Genomic DNA, 19,322 nt, shown 5'->3' with positions numbered 1-19,322 from the left:
TCGATTTCGAGGAAGACCCTGAAAGCGAAGGTTCGCGTTAAGACTTCTTCTTCTTACGCGCAAACCTCTCCCACTGGGAGGCAGGCCACTCCCTACACTCGGAACAGGTGTTGTCCCCCGAACACTGAGTTCCCCAGCAAGCCGGGCATAGGCCTAAAGGGTGTGGGTCCGTCTCCACGGACGACATGAAGGTGACGCAGTGGCGGCCTTCAATTTCTGGACATGTCCGCATAGCGGGACAATAACCAAACACACACTGATACACACAAAAGAAAAAGGAAAAGTAATAAAGTCAAGGCAGTTTGTTTAACGGGAGAGAGAGACGGCACATTCGCACTCTACCGAGCCAAAAGCAAAAGTGGTTACTCAACCAACAGGTGTGAGTGAGCGGGGTATCTAGTCTACCCCAACCCCTCCCGCTAACTAGCGGATGGGCTAATTATCCCTCACTAAAATTGTCTTGGCTGGTTTTCAGCATTGCCGAAAGTAATACCCTATAAATAGCGAAGGTTTGTATGTGTCGAAACAGAGAAAAATTATCGTTGACTAGCCCAAGCATTGTGAACATGTTCATGGACATGCATACGCCTATGAGAAGCACATGCAGCTAGCAAAGTGACCAGAGTTCAAACCTTTGTAGGTAGTAGGAACTTGCCCGTCTACCTCGAGGGCGGGACAAGTGTACCTATAAGCTAACGAATACTGGTCTTCAATAGTTAGTAAATGTAGGCATGAACTGATTTCATACCAATGGAAAGAGATGCTTAAGGGAAAAACCTCAGAGGGTTATGTCTCACAAAACTGCTGTGCCACGAGGGGGTGAGGCAGACATCAGAGGACGGCACCATATGAGAGTTACGAGAGGTTCTCTATCCTGTAAGGAGGAGAGGTTAGAGATTGAGTCTAAGAAGACTCGTGCCCTGAGGGCACAATGGTGACCTGCAGCGGCCACAAGTGGTCAGCAAGCATCCGCATTTGCGGCAATACATGCGAGGGTTTTGTCTCACGAGACATGTTTACAGTCCCAGGATCCTACCTCCCTGATGAGGTCTGGCGGTCTCAAAAGCGAAAAGGCTTGCGCAACCAAAGCAGCTCATTATTATTATTATTATTATTAAATGCTAAGCTACAATCCTAGTTGGAAAAGCAAGATGCTATAAGCCCAGGGGCCCCAACAGGGAAAATAGCCCAGTGAGGAAAGGAAATAAGGAAATAAGGAAAAATAAAATATTTTAGGAATAGTAACAATATTCAAATAAATATTTCCTATTTAAACAATAAAAACTTTAAGAGAACAAGAGGAAGAGGAACTAGATAGAAAAGTTTGCCCGAGTGTACCCTCAAGCAAGAGAACTATAACCCAAGGCAGTGTAAGACCATGGTACAGAGGCTATGGCACTACCCAAGACTAGAGAACAATGGTTTGATTTTGGAGTGTCCTCCTAGAAGAGCTGCTTACCATAGCTAAAGAGTCTCTTCTACCCTTACCAAGAGGAAAGTAGCCACTGAACAATTACAGTGCAGTAGTTAACCCCTTAGGTGAAGAAGAATTGTCTAGTAATCACAGTGTTGTCAGGTGTATGAGGACAGAGGAGAATCTGTAAAGGATAGGCCAGACTATTTGGTGTCTGTGTAGGCGAAGGGAAAGAACCGTAACCAGTCAGAAGGGTCCTATGTAGTACTGTCTGGCCAGTCAAAGGACCCCATAACTCTCTAGCGGTAGTATCTCAACGGGCGGCTGGTGCCCAGGCCAACCGACTACCGACTATCCTCTTACTATAGTGTGTTATCAGGCACCTTTAGTTGCGCAGAGATCATCAGAGTGAAACTTGCCCATGCACCGAGTTAACAATTAGTGTCATGTGGGCACTCTAATGTCAACAATGGAAGGCATTCCTATAATGTAATTACACATATGACCCAGAGGTAGTTGTCGAAAGAGTATCCACTTATAAATAATGTAAGGTCTGTTAGTTTAGTGAACAAACAGTATTTTATCGGGTTGCTGTAAATGCATAATGCATATTCATGTTATAAATTTAAGAAGCGAAAATAGTTTCAAATACATGAAAAATAGCTTCAAATTGTGGCAGTTTCCAGGGGCTTATAGCGCCCCTCGAGCCCCAAGCTGCTTTGGTCAGTTTTCTGACCTCCCCTTTTTGAACATGCTGGATCTGCATTTGTAATGGTAGAAGAGACTCTTTAGCTATGGTAAGCAGCTCTTCTAAGAGAAGGACACTAAAAAATCAAACCATTGTTCTCTAGTCTTGGGTAGTGCCATAGCCTCTGTACCATGATCTTCCACTGTCTTGGTTTAGAGTTCTCTTGCTTGAGGGTACACTTAGGCACACTATCTTATTTCTCTTCCTCTTTTCTATGAAGTTTTCATAGTTTAGATATGAAAGATGACAAATTCGGAGATAATTTGTATTTTTCCTAACCATACAAACCTTAGCTATTTACATGGGGTATTACTTTCGGCGTAGCTGAAATGATGAGCTATTAGATTTTTAACGAGGGTTAACTACCCTCTCGCTAGTTAGCGAGGGGGTAGGGGAGGGGTAGCTAGCTACCCCTCCCCCCTCACACACCGGTGAACTGTTTCACTTCGCTTAGAGGTAGGACTTCACGGGGGACAGGGCTGGCGGGCAAATATGTGTAAATAGCTAAGGTTTGTATGGTTAGGAAAAATACAAATTATCTCCGAATTTGTCATTTGTTCCGTAACCGAAATACAAACCACACTATTTACATGGGGTGACTTAACCCTTAGGTAGGGTGGAAAGTCCCAGCCTTACTGGCTTTGGCTTTGCCCGGGGACTCAGAATCCGAGTGAGCAGCACTCAAGAAAAAGAGTCCCTGCATCTCGCAAATTCCTTGCTCCGCAAGGAACGTGCGGCCTACATAAGCTTGTGTGTGAAGGAAAGAAGTGTGACTCGTCCTAGGAAGTTGACCTGAAGTCCTTTAGATGGAAATCTAGGTTAGGACGTTCCCAATACCACCTCGTCAGGGTATGGGGGACGCGACAGTATTATACTAATACTAGGAGCACAAGGAAGCATGGTTTACCTGCAGTGGTTTGAGGTCAGCTATGCAGAGAACCCAGGATGCTGCTTTCCCCAAGAGAGGGGAGGATGAAGAAAAGAGTAAGGGCCAGACATACTTTTTCATTCATGCAGTCTAAAACCGGGTAACAATGCCCTCAACCTTCTGCTACCTGTCCATTAAGGAGCCTGAGGTTAGACCAGCTGTTGTGCAGCCACCACAGAGCCGATAGAGAACGTATCAAGGCTCCTGTGGGTCACGTCCTGCAGGTAGTGGGCTGTGAAGGTCGTTTGACGCTTCCAGACCCCAGCTTGTAGCACCTGCATCACAGAGAAGTTTCTCTTGAATGCCAGAGACGTTGCGATGCCTCTGACATCGTGTGCTCTAGGGCGACGTGACGGAGGAGGGTCTGGATTCAGGGAATGATGGATGACCCTTTGAATCCAGGCTGAAATGGTATTCTTGGTGACCCTCCTCTTCGTCCTTCCCGTGCTCACAAACAGGGCTTGCACGCGAGGACGGACTGCAGCTGTTCTTTTAAGATAACGCCTCAGACTCCTTACTGGGCATAGTAGGAGATGGTCTGGGTCATATGTTACAGAACGAAGACTCGAAACCCTGAATGAGTCGAACCGTGGATCCGGAACTCCAGGGTTTTGAGTCTTGGCAACAAACTCAGAGACGAAGCTGAACGTTACCTCCCCCCATCCCCTTGAATGGGCGACGTCGTACGAGAGACCATGAAGTTCACTGACACGCTTGGCAGAAGCTAGAGCGAGCAGGAACACCGTCTTCCAAGTCAGGTGACGATCAGAAGCCTGGCGTAATGGTTCGAACGGAGGTCTCTTAAGAGCCCTGAGAACCCGAACCACGTTCCATGGAGGAGGTCTCACTTCCGACTGAGGGCAGGTAAGTTCGTAGCTTCGTATGAGCAAGGAAAGTTCCAGCGAGGAAGAAATGTCCAATCCTTTCAGCCTGAAGGCCAGGCTTAAGACTGAGCGATGGCCTTTCACCGCCGAGACCGAAAGGCGCATTTCTTCCCGCAAATATACAAAAAACTCCGCTATTGCTGGAATAGTGGCATCGAGGGGAGAGATACCCCTCCCACGACACCAACCACAGAAGACTCTCCACTTCGCCTGGTAGACCCCTGCAGATGACTTTCGCAGGTGTCGAGACATCCTCTCCGCAACTTGTTGCGAAAAGCCTCTCTCTGTGAGGAGATGCTGGATAGTCTCCAGGCGTGAAGCCGAAGCGAAGCTACGGCTTTGTGGAAGATGTTGCAGTGTGGTTGCTTGAGTAGCTCGTGTCATGGAGGGAGTTCTCTCGGGAGTTCCGTCAGGAGCTGCAGAAGGTCCGGGAACCACTCTGCATGATGCCATAGTGGAGCTATCAAGGTCATCGACAGGTTGACCGATAGTCTGGTCTTGTTGAGCACCCTTCTCATCAGACAGAACAGTGGGAAGGCGTAGACGTCGATGTTGTCCCACCGTTGTTGGAAGGCATCTTGCCAGAGTGCCTTGGGGTCCGGGACTGGGGAGCAGTACAGCGGCAGCTTGAAATTCAAGGCTGTCGCGAACAAGTCCACTGTCGGGGAACCCCACAAAGTCAGGACTTTGTTGGCTACTAAAGGATCCAAAGACCACTCGGTACTCACTATCTGCGAAGCTCTGCTCAGACTATTGGCGAGCACATTCCATTTGCCCGGAATGAAGCGAGCTGATAGTGGTATCGAGTGGACTTCGGCCCATCTCAGAATCTCTACTGCAAAATGGGATAGCTGTTATGAAAAGGTACCTCCCTGCTTGTTGATATAAGCCACTACTGTGGTGTTGTCGCTCATCACCACCACAGAGTGACCCGCCAGGGTCTGTTGGAACTGTTGAAGGGCCAGAAATACGGCCTTCATCTCTAGCAGATTGATGTGGAGGTACTGCTCTGATTCTGACCACCGGCCTGAGATCCTGTGGTTCAGAACGTGGGCCCCCCACCCTTCTTTTGACGCGTCCGAGAACAGCATCAAATCCGGGGGGAGGACAAGAAGATCCACTCCCTTTCGAAAGTTTCCGTCGGTCAACCACCACTGCAGGTCCGTCCGTTCTGCAGGCCCTATGGGGACCAGAAAGTCCGGGGAATCGTGGCCTTGATTCCACCGGGACTTGAGCCGCCATTGCAGGGATCTCATCCTGAGGCAGCCGTTTGGAACTAGACGGGCCAGGGAGGACAGGTGACCTAGAAGACGTAACCAAGATTGGGCTGGAAGCTCTTCCCGTCTGAGGAAAGGTTCTGTGACCCTCCTCAGCCTTGCTATCCTGTCGTCTGATGGAAAGGCTTTGTGGAGATTGGTGTCCAATATCATGCCTAGATATACCAGTCGTTGAGATGGAAGCAGAGAAGACTTCTCGAGATTTACCATGATCCCTAGATCTTGGCAAAGTCCCAGAAGCTTGTCTCGGTGTCGAAGAAGGGTCGACTCCGAGACTGCCGGGATCAGCCAGTCGTCCAGATACCGAAGGAGACGGATGCCGATCCTGTGTGCCCACGAAGATATCAGGGTGAACACTCTGGTGAACACCTGCAGTGCTGTGGAGAGACCGAAACACAGCACCTTGAACTGGTAGATCTTGTTGTCTAGGCTGAATCTCAAGTACTTCCTCGAAGACGGATGGATTGGGATCTGGAAGTAAGCGTCCTTTAGATCCAGTGTGCACATGAAGTCTTGCGGTCTCACTGCAAGTCTGACCGTCTCTGCTGTCTCCATGCTGAACGGAGTTTGTTTGACAAACTTGTTCAGTGCTGAGAGGTTGATGACGGGTCTCCAGCCTCCAGACGCCTTCTTTACAAGAAAATGTCGACTGAGGAAGCCTGGGGATCCGTCGACGACCTCTTGGAGAGCATCCTTCTTGAGCATGGTCTCGACTTCTGCCCGAAGGGCTAGCCCCTTTACCGATCCCATGGCATAGGAGCTCAACGACACTGGATTCGCTGTCAGGGGAGGAAGAGATGTCGTGAACGGGACGCAATATCCTTGGTTGATCACAGAGATCGTCCAGGAATCAGCCCCGAGTTGCTGCCACCTGAATGCGCAACTCTGCAGGCATCCCCCCACTGGTGGACACGCAGTGGGATTGCCAATCCTAGCGTTTGCGGCCTCGGCCGCTCCCTCTAGGATTCTTGCCTCCCCTGGAGGACTTTCCACCCTTCCTGTCCTTGACGGGAAAGGGCTGCTGTTTGGACACCTTTGCCTTTGCTGCTGGAGCTGGTTTCAATGTCCTATACTGACGAAGCTGTTGTTGTTGAGGTGCTGGAGGCTTGTAGGGTCTGGATGTAAGAGCCCTTTGGAGGAGAGAATCGTGATTCGACTTCCTCCACCTGTCAGCTGTCCGTTCCACATCCTTGGGCTCAAACAGGCTCTTTCCAAGGATGGAAGTGTGTCTGAGCTTGCAGACATCCACGGCTGGGACCTTCGCGTGGAACCTCTCGGTCACCGTATCACGACGCTTTAAGATCGAGTTTGCCCACAAGTTCGAAACTTGGTGAGCCAGAAACTTGATGGTGCGCGTGCCCGAGAGGAGAAAAGTCTCCATGGCCTTCCTGGTGCTCTCCTTGGACAAGTCCTCGGATCGCAACAGGATGCCCAGAGACCCCAACCAGACATCCAGCCACGAAGTGGCCTGCATGGCACACTTTGCGACCTTCTCCTGGCTCAAGATCTCTGTAGCCGAGAATGTCACCTGCCAGGCGGAGAGTTTCTCGAGAGAAATTCCCCTGGAGAGCTCTTCCACAGAATGGTGGAGAGGAAGAGCTAAACAAGACTTCCCCATGAACTCGAAGTACCTCCTTTGCTGCACGCGAGGAGGTGGGAGGAGTTTGTTGCCGGCAGGGGAACGGCGGGAGGAGGCAAGTTCGGAGAGCTGGCTCTCAACCTTGTCTCTGGCGATCTTAACCCCCTAGGACCAGGGCAGAGCCGCACTGGTGTTCGGAGGTTTTTGAGTGCCGTAGACTTGGTCCAGAACCGTATCCTTGCCTTCGCGAGGGGCGGTCTTGGGGTCCTCGAACCTGTTGAGTTGCCTCATCAGACTCAGGACCTGCCAGAAGGCATGCTTCGACTCAAGCAGCTCTCCTCCTTGTGGACTAGCAGCAAAGTCTCCTGTCCCCAGCTGCTCTACTTGGGGGACACGCGGACATTCTCCTGGGGTCTTGCTGGCTCTGGTCGAATTCGGGATGAAGACTTAGGGACGGTCTTCGAGTCCTTGGGCTCCCTCCTAGGAGGAATACAGGACTCCAGTAAAGAAGTCTGAGGGCTCCTTGCTGCTCCCACACGAGACGATTCTCCTACTCGAGGTGGGGTTCCTCCCATTGGTGCCGTGGGAAAATGTCCCACCTCGCTGGACTCTCCTGAGGACGGAAAGGCTTCGTCCACAGGGGAAGGAGAAAACATCTGAGGGGGGGAAGGGGCCTTCCTGACGGACTTCTTAGGAGCCAGTTTGACCCTACGAGAAGTCACCACGAAGTCCACTCCTCTCCTTCTCTTCAGCGGGGACGAGGCTGCCGTTGGTTTAAGGCCTAGATCAGCAAGGGCCGGCTTAACAGCCTGGACGACCGCTTTGATCAGAGACCCGAACCAAGGCTGACGGCTGACAGACTCGGTGCCAGCGACTCCTGCTGGAGGGAAGGGGATCGGGCGATCCTTAAGAGTGGATACCACAGGGCCTGCCTGAAAAGAAGAGTGTTGCCTAGACCTCTCTGAAGAATCTTCCTCCTCCTGCAAGTGCGCTGCTCTGCGCTTACGGGGTGGAGATCGTGACGACGATGATCTGGAAGTACGCGCCGCTCCCGAGGACTCGCAAGGTTGCCCGTGCTGCGAAACCCGGCGGGCATCGTGGTCGGGGTTGCTCTGGTGCTCGTTCGATGGTAAAATTGCGGGTTCGCGCGCGGACGCGCGGAGATGAAAGCGCAGGTGCGCGTGGGCGAGGGGGCGCGTGTGCGCACGGGCGAACAGGCGAGTGAGCGCGTGGGCGCACAGGTGAAGGTGCGCGTAGGCACGGTTGTAAGGGAGAGCGCTGGCGGCCGGGAGAACGACGGCGTGCAGGGGAGCGATGGCGCGTTGGCGAGTGATGGTGCGTTGGCCGAGAAGGCGATCGGCTGCGCACAGGCAAGTTAGCGCGTGGGCGCGCAGGAGACCTTCGGCGATCTGATGTGAGGGCGCGTGGGCGCGTTTGAGAGCGCTTGCGCACAGGCGAAGGATCACGCGGGCGCACGGGAGATCGCTGGCGCGTTGGAGATCGCTGACGCGTAGTGGCGTGGTCGGGAGCTATCAGTTGGGCTGCAGGACCAGAAGGTGAAGTTGCGCGTAAAGGCGAACGCTCGCGGGCTTGCACCGAAGACTTCTCGTGGGCGCGCGGGCGCGCAGAGACTCGACCAGGTCTAGGAGAGCGCACAGGAGAGTGCGCGCCATGGCGCGCAGGAAAAGGCTGGCGCGTGGGCGGGGGTCTGCGGACGCGTAGGAGATCGACAGCGGGGGGGGGGGCAAAGGAACAGCCTCCTTGCCTGCACCTAGATCCGGAGATCGTGGGCGCGCGGGCGAACGTTGGCGTGCAGATGTGCGCTGGCGGGCAGGAGATCTACGGCGAGAAGATGTGGGGCGCGAAGAGTCTGAAAGGTCCACAGCAGGAGAGCGCTTGCGCGCTACAGTGCGCGAGCGCGCAGGAGAACATGGGCGCGCAGGTAACACCTGGCGCTTAAGGGACTTAGTCTCAGTGGGAGACAAGCCCTTATGCCCCGAAGGGACCGGTGCCCGTTGGAAAATGGGGTGCGTAGGCGCCCACAGCGCATCAGCGTCCGCAAACGGAGAAGGAAGGCTAGCAGGTCTGGCAGGCGTCGGAGATCGCGAACGATCTGCTGAGAGGTCTAGGCTGTAACGGGCTGCTCAGGTCGAGGAGGCTCCTCTGCGGGGGACGTCGAAGGTGAAAAACCGAAGAGGCGCCTCCTAACCCCCTTGTAAGGGGAAGGAAGGCCTCTACGGCGAAGAGGAGGGCGAGCCTTACGGCGAAGACGACCTCGAGGGGCAGCAACACCATCGTCGGTCCTCCGAAGAGGAGTCTCCGTCAGTGAACTCCCCCGAGGGGGAGAAACACCCGCAGGAGAGACCGTTGGACCCAGCTCCTCCCTCGAAGGATGTTCGGAGGGGGGAACTGAGCCTTCAGCAACATCCGCAACAACAGCAGGGGATTGGCCCGACCCGTCGGAAGCCTCTGCCACAACAACGTCGACAATAGACAGGGGATCAACCTCTGCTATTACCGGCGACTGTTTGACAGCTGCACCCAACTGGATCAGGTCAAACAGGGCTTCCCTGGAGGGCGAGCCCTTAAGCCCCAAGGAAGCCCAAAGCTGCAAAAGATCATTGTTAGACACAGAATCAACAATATCAAAATCCTCTCCCGGAGGAGGAGGAGGAGGAGCTGCCTCGCTGTGGGAGGCAACTCCCTCTCCCGAACCCCGAGGTTGGTCAATAACAGAAAGGCCTACGCTACCACTCGACGGCCCCTCGCGAGAGACCGATCGAGTGGGAGCTTTGGAGGTGGTTCGGGCAACGGAAGAAGAGTCTTTGGAACCTTCATTCTTCAAGGCAGCCCTTGAAGGAGAAAGGTCACGCTTAGACTTCTTACGTCGCCAGAAAAACCTCTCCCACTGGGAGAAAGACCACTCCCTGCACTCACTACAAGTTTTATCCCTTTCACACCATTGACCTCGGCAGTATGGACATAAGGAGTGAGGGTCGGTCTCGACCGCCGACATGAACGTTCCACAAGGGCGGTCGGGAAGTCCAGGGCACTTCCGCATGATGGATGGAGGCCAACTTCCAAGCACACAAGCTGTAAGAAAAAGCAAACAAATTAAGGCTGTCAAAAATGCGAGGGTGAGACAGACAGGTCTGATCATCACCCGAGCCAAAAGTAAAGTGAATCAGTTCCCTGGTGTGTGAGGGGGGAGGGGTAGCTAGCTACTCCTCCCCTACCCCCTCGTTAACTAGCGAGAGGGTAGTTAACCCTCGTTAAAAATCTAATGGCTCGTCATTTCAGCTATGCCGAAAGCAATACCCCATGTAAATAGCGTGGTTGGTATTTCGGTTACGGAACAAATTTAATTTAATGTTGTTACTGTTCTTGAAATATTTCAATTGTTCATTACTTCTCGTGGTTTATTTATTTCATTGTTTCATTTCCTCACTGGGCTATTTTTCCCTGTTGGAGCCCTTGGGCTTATAGCATCCTGCTTTTCTTACTAGGGTTGTAGAGTAGCTAGTACAATAATAATAAAAAATAATAATAAAGAAAGGTTTGTATAAATATAGGAATAATTGGTAATCAATCGTAGCTAATCAAGAAATGCCATCTCAAATGAGATATGGTATACAGTTTACTACGAAATTTTTATGTGATTCCAACAAATTTGACATTCACCTCCTTAAAAAATTTTATTCAACTAATTTCACTACACTTAATATATGATACTTTAATTTCTAGCAAAACTGGAATTTTCTATAAGACATGGGCAAATGCTGGATATTTTGGCATTTTTACCTGTATGACTCACTAATGGGGCTGAGGCATAATAATTTATGCATTGCTTGACTAAAATGTAAATACAATTTCATTGTATAGGTCCACTGTATACTTTTGGTAGACTGAATGTGGGTTACAGCACATGTGTTGTTTCCATTCACTTTTGGCAGCTGTTCATTGTTTGTATGACATAATTATTGGTTTTAGAACCAAACTAAAGGGTTTCAAATACCTCCGCTCAAGTTCCCAGATGTTATTTTACAATAGCCATCCCCCACATTTCTCTTCAGAAGCGTGACTTCACTCCACTTACATGAACTATACTGTATATTTTTCCAACCGGTTATCTCGGGTTTATTTGAGAATTTCTTTCCCGACCCAAAACTCTCCCCGCTGGGTTCCCCATATTTGTTATTATATAGGATAGGACAGGATTATAAAATTTAGGCTTCAAGCCAAATACTGTAACATCAAAGAAAATTCCGCACTATTTATTATATAGGATGTTATTACTGTATACAAGAAGGATTATAAAATTTAGGCTTCAAGCCAAGTACTGTAACATCAAAGACCATTCCGTGCTAATTATTATATAGGGGGATACAAAAATTCATGAATAGGTAGTTTGCCGCTACAATATTCATGGTCAGAAATGGATAAAACACAAGATAACAAGTAGGAAAATCATATGATTCACGATTATTATAATTGAGAAAAGGAACGAAGATTAACAAGCTGAATATATGGTTCATTTATTTGGATAAAAATTAAAGAATCTTTATAACTAACAATTAGGAAGACCTTGTTAGGAAGCCAGGCTCTTTGTGTTTCTGGGCATAAAGCCACTTTTGGTTGTGTTAGTTATGGAGAATAAAGTAACGAAGAGATCTTTATCCAAATCTTTGCCTTAATTAGACATTTTTATCATACTTGAGGGAGGGTCTGCGAGGAAAACAAAAAATCACCCACAGGTGTTGCTGTGGCCTGATTGGTAACGTCTCTGCCTGGTGTTTACCAAACGGGGGTTCGAGTCCCGGTCAGACTCGTTGGTGCCTTTAGTGTCTCCAACCTTACCATCCTTGTGAGCTAAGGTTGAGGGGGTTTGGGGGAGCCTAAAGTCCTATCTGTTGAGTCATCAATATCCATTGCCTGGCCCGCCCTTATCCTAGCTTGGGTGGAGAGGGAGCTTGGGTGCTGATCATATAATATATGGTCAATCTCTAGGGCATTGTCCTGCTTGCTAGAGTAATGTCCCTGTCCCTTGCCTCTGCCATTCATGAGCGACCTTTAAACCTTTAAACTATAGGATGTGACTTCCTACGTTAGGTTAGGTTAATACATCAAAATAAAATGTTTAGAGAGAGAACTAACCAAGGAAGAATGTCGCACTCTATTTTGTTCCTGCCCAGTCAAACGGTTTGGTCACTAAGCGACCTTTAAACCTTTAAACTATAGGATGTGACTTTCTACGTTAGGTTAGGTTAATACATCAAAATAAAAGGTTGAGAGAGAGAACTAACTGAGGAAGAATGTCGCACTCTAATTTGTTCCCGCCCAGACAAGTGGATTGGTCACTAAATTTCTAATGGGAAAAATGGTTGGGGTAACTAGTTAAAAAGACCATTCCCATAAATATTTACCTGTGCACAGGTATGGAGCCTTTGTATTTCATTGGGGCAGATTGTAAAATTGTGTTTCACAAGGTTAAACAAACACAAGAACACACCTAACCTAAGGTGTCCCACCTAACCTAGGAGCTGTATCCTTACCTACATATGTACTAGGGGGCTACGCCCCCTGCAACTCCTCCTTACACTACTAGTATCATATGTGTAAATTACTCTGTCTAAACTAACTACATTCACTAATAAAAAGAACTTAAAACTTAAACTGACCCGAACTGCAAACTTTCTTACAAAGGTTCACAGGTAAGGTTATGAAAACATTTCAATAGAAATTAAATGTCAAATTACATCAAAATCATGTCAAAATCTATCGGAAGTAATATAATTTACATTTCCATTAAATATAAAATCTAAACTATACTATTTGTCATCCCAGGTATTTGGATCATACTAATCTTAGGCCAAAACTGAATCATTCAATTGGTGGACCTTTAAAACGTTCTTTCACTGTTTAATGTAGTTATAATAATCATGGGTTACGTTAACCTAAGCTACTGTAGGCTACGCCAGTAACATTATTACAGACCATATCCTGTGGTAGGTCTAGGCTATGCTAAACTTCTCAGATTGGCTAACATTCGAGTATTTTCAAGCCTATGAATATAAACGGTCTCAACAAGATAAAATTGAGGTGGTTCCCTTATTTAGGCCTCTTAAAGATGGCAAAGCTGACCTACTACAGGTAAGAAAAGGAAATTTGGTTACGGCAGTAACCTACCAAAGCATCCTACTGATGCCTAGGCCTAGCTTTCGGGCTTACCAGTTAACTCCTTCGATTGACTGGTTTAATTAAATCTTGTGAATGACAGAGACCACACATATCCTACCCTATCTAATCTAACTATATATACATATTTAATCCCATATTACCTTCATAAAACATATAAATATACAAGTAAATATTGGGCGCCAATGACACTTACCTAAACAAACGCAATTTCCTCCATACGTTTACAAACCACAATTGTAATTTTTCACATACATTTGTCACATGTATCACCAAACCCCGTGATGTCACATTTAAACACTGGCAAGGCACATTTCCCCATTAATCACACTACTTATGTGACCTGATGCGTCGGCCTCACTACATTTGAGCAAAACGCAAACAAACATGGTGGAGGAGCCACGAGCTTAGATATGTTTTTAACAATTTATTTCTGCTTTCTGGAAAGATATTTCGGTTTCTCTTCAACTCCTGGGCCTTAAAGACGTCGGTTTGACTTCTGGGAAGAATATATTTCTTTCGTTTCATAAGGTTAGTATGCCTACATAAACAATATCACTTTAATAGATTAGAGAAAACATACAACTTTGTTTACACAGAAAATGGAATAATATTTCATCGGTGACTCATGTAAATCTGAATTTTCTATTTTTTTTCCTATTTTTATCATATAATTTTGATTATCATGTCTATCTACACTCTTATTTATTCTCATAAAATGCTATGTATATATCATTGGAGGATGATTTTGTTAATAAATTAGTTTTTTATAGTTTTATCACATAATTTTCATTATCGTGTTCATCTACACTCTTATTTATTCTCATTAAATACTATGTTTATTTCATTAGAGTATAATTTTACTAATAAATTAGCTTTTTATGATTTTATCATTTTTATTGATTATATAAAACTATCAACGTTGGCGTTATGGAGAAAAATTGTTAAAATCATGAAAAAGATATATTTACCCTTTCAAAGAAAACACTGTCTTTTTCAATATTTTCTTTTTGCTGATATATAATAAGTCTCCGAGTTCCATTGAAATATTTAGTAATTAAATGTACCCACCGTAATCTAAAATGTGACATGATCAAAATTAGTGCAAATAAAGTTTTATATTTTCATTCTATGCTGAAAATTTTGTCGCCTGAACGTTTTTTCAACGCCATGTTTTTATCAGAATATCGAGTGGTTCCTCCATTAAGTTTACCAAATTGTTTTATATCAAATTTGTTTTATTATAGCCAGCGTAAATCAAGTTAATGACTCATTTGGTTTACTGGCTAGTGTAAGATACTTCTAGTGTTGTAGGATAGGCATCATGAGGGGTACTTAATTACTTACTTTAAGGACTGCTTTTCAGGTCCTATACTACAGGGGAATCCTACTTTCTATATGGCCTTTCGTAATTAATTTTATCGTATAAATTCCAAGGCACTCAGCATTTCACACGACATATTGCTGGGGGCTGATCAGTTAAACCCATTGGAGTGTCGGGCGGCCCAACATAAGCTGGCGGTGATGACAGAGGATGGAGTACAGTATTAAAGACTAAAGGTCCTCTACTGTTTTTTTTTCTTTTCGTCATCGCTGTATTGATGATGCCACTAATTCATATTGGCAAAGGAATTTCTTGTTTCTGAAAGTAAAACTCCCCAAACCATCAACACAAAAAATATGGTCGAATTTTCTCACTTCATTATTATTATTATTATTATTATTATTATTATTATTATTATTATTATTATTATTATTATTATTATTATTATTATTATTATTATTATTATTAATGATAATAATAATAATAATAATAATAATAATAATAATAATAATAATAATAATAATAATAATAATAATAATAATAATAATAATAATGTAAGGACACCGCTCCCTTCGTCGTCCAGAAAATCAACAAACTGCTCATTTATTTGAATTCTCCTTTCGCCACACCGTGGTTTCCCATGTATATGTATTCCGCTCTATCAGAGCTACATTTTGACATATGTATCATTTCATTACATGTTTCTGTTAACTCATAATTCGTATATTTGTAAGTGTAAGAAAACACATATATTTTGGCGGGCAATTCATTCTGATTTGGCGCCAGCGCCATCCTACCTTTCCGTCCGCACCTTGTAATATACTCCCATGCACATTTGAATAAAGTATCAGTTGATCTTGGTGACGCTTGTCTCACTGTCCTTACAACTGGTGACCCCGGAGTGACCTTCCAACGACTAATGGATAGCATTCTGGGTGACCTACCTTTCTGCGTCTGCTACGTCGACGACATCCTGATATTCTCGAAAACCAAGGAGGAACACCGGAGGCACGTCCGCACCGTCCTCAAACGCCTACAGGAGAACGGCCTGGTCGTACGTTTCGACAAATGCACGTTCGGTGCGGAAGGAGTGGATTTCTTTGGTCACCGCGTATCCTCGTGCGGGGTAAAACCCATGACAACGAAGGTCGACACCATCAGAAAGTTCCCGATACCTACGACCATCCGCCAACTTCAGGAGTTCCTGGGGATGGTCAATTACTATAGGCGCTTCATCCCCAACATCGCACAAACCCTGTCACCCCTCGACAACGTCCTGAAAGGAAAAGCGAAAAAACTTGAGTGGGGTTTGCCCCAGCAACAGGCATTCGCCCGGACGAAGGATGCCCTCGCGAATGCCACCACCCTGGCTCATTTCGACGACAACATGCCCCTGCGACTAACGACCGACGCCAGCAACGTCGCCTGTGGGGCTGTGCTGGAGCAACTTGTCGATGGTTCTCCTCGACCGCTGGCATTCTTCAGCAAGAAATTGAAACCCGCCGAAACACAATACAGCACCTTCGATAGGGAACTCCTCGCCGTCTACCTCGCTGTCCGCCACTTCAGGCACATCTTGGAGGGCACTCCCTTCACAGTCGCGACGGACCATCAACCCCTCATACACGCTTTTATGAAATTGACTGACGCATGGTCCTCCCGACAACAACGTCATCTCGCAACAATCGCCGAATTCGGGTGCACCATACGCTAAGTCCCAGGAAAGAAAAATCCAATCGCGGACGCCCTTTCAAGGATTGAAATTGACGCAATCCACCTGGGAATCGACTACGCCAATCTCGCAACCGAACAACGCACCGACCGAGAAGCATAGGATCACCTGACGGGGCCATCCGCGCTCAAGATAAGTGCGATTTCCCTCGGACCAGCAGGAGTAACTATTCTTTGCAACACCAGCACCGGCCGTCCACGTCCCTGGATACCAGCCTCCAACAGAAGGAAAATATTCGATACCATCCATGGACTTTCACACCCCTCAGGACGCACCACTGCTCGCCTTCTGTCTGAGAAGTTCGTCTGGCCAGGGATAAAAAAGGATGCCCGGGAATGGGCGAAGTCATGCATCAACTGCCAGTCAAGCAAAGTCAGCCGTCACACCGAATCGGGGGTAGGCGATTTTCCCCCAGCCAAAAAGACGTTCGGTCACATACACATCGACGTCGTGGGACCATTGCCCCCTTCTGGATCTGCTCGCTATCTGCTTACGATCATCGATCGCTCCACAAGGTGGTTGGAGGCATCGCCGATGACCGAAGCTACGACTCAAGCATGCGCCGAAGCCCTCCTGTCAAGCTGGGTGAGCAGGTTTGGCATTCCTGACGACATCACGACAGACAGAGGCCCTGCTTTCCTCTCAGAAAGCACTCACCGCACCCTCAAGGCGTCCCTGATGGCGAGCTGCACTGACGGGGACTGGAAATCACGACTTCCTTGAGTACTCCTCAGCCTTCGCACCGCCCGTCGCGCAGACGGCGAACCTTCACCCGCCGAAAAGGTTTACGGGGAGGCGCTCGCAGTTCCTGGCGAATTCTTTCCCTCATCAACCGACGTCACGCAGCTGGATCACCTAAGGGACATCGCCAGGAAGTTCAGGCCATGTCTCAAAACTTACCAGGACAGAACCAAGCACTTCAAGCCAAAAAACCTGGATGACTGCGGGTACATTTTCGTCCGTGTCGACGCTTATCGACAACCACTAACTAGACCTTATCGAGGCCCCTACCGGGTAATTAAGAGGACAACAAAAGCCTTCCTTCTCGACGTCCATGGCCAAGAGGACTGGGTCTCAATAGACCGCGTGAAACCAGCATTTCTCGAAGGAAGCGACACCGCCTCCACCGGACCTGGCAGATCCAGAGTTCCACCTCAAAACAAGACGCCCAACGAAAGAAAAATCATCAAACGATGACAAGAGGAAGAGATCCTTACGCCGACCGCCGGCGTGCCCCTCCGTTCAAAAACAAGAGGAACCCTCCGACGCCCGAAAAGATACGAAGATTGATCATCAGCCCTCTACGCCGCCCGATGTCTTGGGGGGGGGGGGGAGTACTTGTAAGGACACCGCTCCCTTCGTCGTCCAGAAAATCAACAAACTGCTCATTTATTTGAATTCTCCTTTCGCCACACCGTGGTTTCCCATGTATATGTATTCTGCTCTATGAGAGCTACATTTTGACATATGTATCATTTCATTACATGCTTCTGTTAACTCATAATTCGTATATTTGTAAGTGTAAGAAAACACATATATTTTGGCGGGCAATTCATTCTGATTTGGCTCCAGCGCCATCCTACCTTTCCGTCCGCACCTTGTAATATACTCCCATGCACATTTGAATAAAGTATCAGTTGATCTTGGTGACGCTTGTCTCACTGTCCTTACAATAATAATAATAATAATAATAATAATAATAATAATAAACAGGGGATCAAGACTGATAAAAGGTGTCCCACCCCTAGAAAGAAATACTCTTATACTGATTGAATTAAAATGGCTACCTATTAAATCTAAAATATGATTTAAGATTTGTGCAATAACCCATGAAGCTATCAGAAACGGACGTCCCCAGTATAAAAGAAAAATGATACACATCGTGCAGCCAACGAATTGTGTAAACACGAAAATAGTTTCAAGTTAATGGATCCAAGATGTATGTCTACTGTAGATCTTAGACCTTTCACATATGCGACCCTAAGACTTAAGATATTAATGCTTTCATGGAGAAACTGAAGACTTTCTTGTTTTCTAATTACTTCGATCATGTGGATTTGACAATTAACACGGAATAAACCGAGTGATACTCTAAATACCTCAGGATGTATATGGCAAACAGAATTTGTAGGGTGCAGTGATCCCTTGTGTGATAGGACCAAGAAAACATCCTTTAAAGTAATGTAAAGTGTTTGAGAGTTTTTAAACCCATTTCTACTTATCAACAGAACTGAGATAATGGTGGACACCTCCAGGCTTGCAGCAATGTCTTTGTAGATACTGCTTGTGAGTTGTGGTCCTCCGTCACTGACTAGTTCATCTGATACGTCAGGGAGTTGATTCTTGTCCAGAAACGGGAGGATTCTGCCCTGGACATCATTGATATGACTCCCTGATAGAGTGTAAGATCTGGAGTACTGCATCACGCAGTCATGTGTGAATGACAACTCATTCATTATAAATAACAACACCACTTACATTGTATCGATCATAAAAAATGGTGATATTCTTGGAGGTCTATCGGCTTGTTCAAATTACAGTTCATTTAATAGTAAGAACATGTTTATTAATTCACCGCTTGCAGTTGCTTTGCATAGTTTTCCCATGTGAGAGCTTCATGTCGAAGGCCATCATCAACTTCACCATTATGACCCTGGTGTCTGTCATTCAAAATCAAATTATCTCCAGAATTGATGGCTTAATCCATGGTGAGGAGGTTGTGATGGATGTGATACCATTCAAAAGTCATAATTTGCCTGGAACTTGAGAGCCACTGGAATATTTTGACACAAAACCATCTATATTGTTCTTTACACAAGGAATTTGGACCTTTTGGAACCTTTATTTATTTTTCCCCTTGAGATTACATAGATGTGCATTAAGTTTGTCTTTTAGAGATTGAACATCAAAATCTTTCAGTGAGGGTTTATGATCATCTGCAATACGTTTCTTGCAGCCCAGCATAAAAATACCATTATCGTCCCATACGACAGCTAAGGTTTCTCCCGTCGGTGCATATCTGGATTCTATCTGGTGAATAAAGCGGCTTATGTTGAAAGATGATTTTCCATTTTTTTTTAACAGCAGAAATGTTCATCTCTGGAATAGTGGCAGTGTTTCTTCCAACACTGTGAGAAACACTATTTTTGACCAATTTGTTGCAAGACAAGTGGGTTTGTTTAAAGGAAGAAAAAAACTCATACACTAGCCTGTCAGCCACAATTAGCAGCCATCAGTTCTT

At 46.7% G+C, this 19,322-nt stretch overlaps 1 protein-coding gene across 1 annotated transcript in view; it reads right to left on the bottom strand.

The window, feature by feature from the left end:
* LOC137632963 (uncharacterized) overlaps positions 1-13,580 on the bottom strand; it is an 84,920-nt gene extending 71,340 nt beyond the window's left edge. Inside the window, exon 1 of the mRNA XM_068365097.1 lies at positions 13,222-13,580. The gene's annotated coding sequence lies outside the window, so the exon portion shown is untranslated. The remainder of the gene's footprint in view (positions 1-13,221) is intronic.
* Positions 13,581-19,322: the final 5,742 nt, after the last annotated feature.

This window comes from Palaemon carinicauda, chromosome 42 (genome assembly GCF_036898095.1).
Source record: "Palaemon carinicauda isolate YSFRI2023 chromosome 42, ASM3689809v2, whole genome shotgun sequence".
Classification (NCBI taxonomy): Eukaryota; Metazoa; Arthropoda; class Malacostraca; order Decapoda; family Palaemonidae; genus Palaemon; species Palaemon carinicauda.
This window is presented reverse-complemented; position numbering and strand designations above follow the sequence as displayed.